The sequence below is a fragment of the Crocuta crocuta genome, unplaced genomic scaffold (genome assembly GCF_008692635.1).
Source record: "Crocuta crocuta isolate KB4526 unplaced genomic scaffold, BGI_CrCroc_1.0 scaffold1121, whole genome shotgun sequence".
Classification (NCBI taxonomy): domain Eukaryota; kingdom Metazoa; phylum Chordata; class Mammalia; order Carnivora; family Hyaenidae; genus Crocuta; species Crocuta crocuta.
In genome coordinates this window covers 18258-20836 of record NW_027530633.1, presented here as the reverse complement: position 1 = coordinate 20836, position 2579 = coordinate 18258, and the positions used below count along the sequence as shown (strand labels likewise).

At 36.9% G+C, this 2579-nt stretch overlaps 1 protein-coding gene across 1 annotated transcript in view; it reads left to right on the top strand.

The window, feature by feature from the left end:
- Positions 1 to 460: 460 nt before the first annotated feature.
- The window catches only part of LOC144235136 (kelch-like protein 15), a 14538-nt gene continuing 12419 nt past the window's right edge, over positions 461 to 2579 (top strand). Inside the window, exon 1 of the mRNA XM_077768543.1 lies at positions 461 to 510. The gene's annotated coding sequence lies outside the window, so the exon portion shown is untranslated. The remainder of the gene's footprint in view (positions 511 to 2579) is intronic.

Below are 2579 nucleotides of genomic sequence, written 5' to 3'. Positions count from 1 at the left end.
CACAGACACATTTCGATTCCTCCTTGAATCAAGAACGTAAGTCTCTCTCTGGGTAGGTCCCTGCTGCACTATGTAATGTATACCTCAAAATGTATGCTTGTGGGGAATAGAATCAAAATTCACCCATTTTAAATGCTCAAGAATAATGTATGAAAACTCAAATGTTCAAAGTTTAATGTATGTCATTTTAAAGTATATTTTATGGCTTATAGTTTTTAAAGATTGTTTTATAGTTTAAGTAAAAAAATAAGCTTATTTCCCTATTTCCTTAAGATTCAGGTGATTCTCTAGTTTTTCCCACGAACTAGCCTACTTCAGCAAAAAACTACACCGTGTGCTATCTTGGCCTCTTGGGAAACATGACATGTTCAAGTTTGCTAGAAAGAGATAATGATCGCTTTTAGCCACACACCTCCCTCTAAATTCATGGGGATACTGGTGTAGAGAGAAAATGGCGACNTTCTTCCTGATGCAGACTGCCGTCCACTAGAGGCTGGACAGACCCCCGAGGTGCGTAGCCGCCCCTGGCCCTCCGGCCTGCAGGAGCCCGGGCTTCGTCCGCGTCCCCGCGCTCGGCACCGATTTGGTAGCCTTTTCTGCACAGACCCGAGTCAAACATTTGGTAGACGCCGGGAACTAATTTGTCTTTGAGTTTACTTAAATTGTTTGAAATCTCATTTTTTTCAAGGAGCAGGGGGAAGGAAGAAGCATNGTACCATGATTATTTTCTTCCGAACCCGTTCCTTCCCTTTAAAAATTCTGTTTATGCCTGAAATAGAAGTATGCGAAATGCGAGGCATAAAACGTGGAAATCGGAAGGAAGGTCTGGGTTCGACTGGGTGACGCTGAGAAAATCGCTTACCGAACCTCGGTTTCTTATCTATGAAATCTAGTCGGTAATAGCCACATCGCAGGGTAGTGAGGACTATATGAGGTCATATATATGAAAATAACCTATAGCTTGTAAAGTGTAAAAATGCAAAGCCATTTTTTAAGTAACCCTTGCCAGAGTGCTTAACGTTGTAGTGGCTAACTGTTGCTGCCTTTTTCCCCCCCGTATTATAAGAGTAAGCAGTAAGTACGGAATAGCGAAGCAGTGCTGTGAATCGACCAGATATATAATAGTCACGTTGCTTGGCCTTCTTCCTACGAAATGCTAACTGCTTATTTAAATAACGGTATTCTTTAATTCAAATTTAACGTTACTGTAGTGCTTTGCTTTTCATTTTTCTAGGCCGCTTATGTCCGTTTTCTTACTCGGAATATTTATTTGCCACTTTACGTTTAGTCTTCTATGTTTTCCGAATTTACATTTATTTTTGTTGCTCTGATTAAATTGTAACTCAGACAATGCATTTAAGGTATATTCTTTCATTTTAATGCTGTTTTTCATGTCTAGGGAACAGGATGCCTGAATATCTCTACCAATTTGAAAATTGTTTGTGAAGAGCTCACAAATGCATCCAGATTTCTGTAATTCTTAACAGATCTAGAAATGTATAGAAATTTTCGACTTTTTGGCAATGTAATAGTATTTGTATAATTTAATTCTCTTTTTAAATCATCACAGCACTTAGTAGGTGCTTAAAACCAGTTGTTCAGTGGTAAAGGGTGTTAATTTGCACTCTTGATGATTTAACTTGGGAGGAATAATAGAATCATAAATATTTGTGGTTTGAGAAATTGGATTTATTTGTCAGGATTTATAATTTATGTGTGTAACAACAGATCAGGTCTGGAATAATTCTTACTTGGGTACATCAAAAATGTACCATGTAGTATGTTTTGGCTTAAAAATGGTCCACAAAAAGTGAAAGAGAAGCATTTTTCTTAGAATATTGTTATTTTTAGCCAACAAATGGTTTTCTGAGTTTTTTTCTGAGATGTTTTATTTTATAATCCCATACCAATTGTTTTTTAGAGTATGCTTTTGTGTTTTGTAAAAAGGTAGAATAATATAAGTGGGTNTAAAATAGCAGATGGAAGAGCCTCTGTTAACGTGCTGGGCTTTTATACATTGGACTTCGCGTTTGTCCTGAAGAAAAAATTTTGGCAAATGACTGCTTTATTGGGAATTTCAAGGTTTGACCTTCTCTCTGCCTTGCTTTGGGTTATCTGGGGCTAAAATCTTGGAACCAGGGCTGGCTGGGTTTTCATGGTGTTCAGAAGGGCCCTGAAATTGGTGTCATAATCTGCATGTAAAACTGGCATTGTTACAATATAAAGGTGAGCGGTAAAAGTCATGCTAACTTAAATTTTTAATTTCTCTTTATTCAGAGCTCATTAAGCAACAAATAAGCAAGTCAAGAGAGACCTCAGAAGAAAGGAGAAAACTTTTTATTTTAGTACCTTTAATGACACTTTTTTCCAGCTTTTGGATAANAAAATTATCCAGCCTGTTGTCAGCTTGCCTTTCATATTATAAATATTTTAAGAGTAAATAACATTAACTGTGAGGAGAATTAATATTTAGTTTGAGGGGTTGGGTTAATTTATTAGCATATATTCCCTCTGAACTGGAATACTGTAGTTTGGGGTTTTTTATTGAAGAGAAAGAGTCATTGGTGAAGCATTGTAGG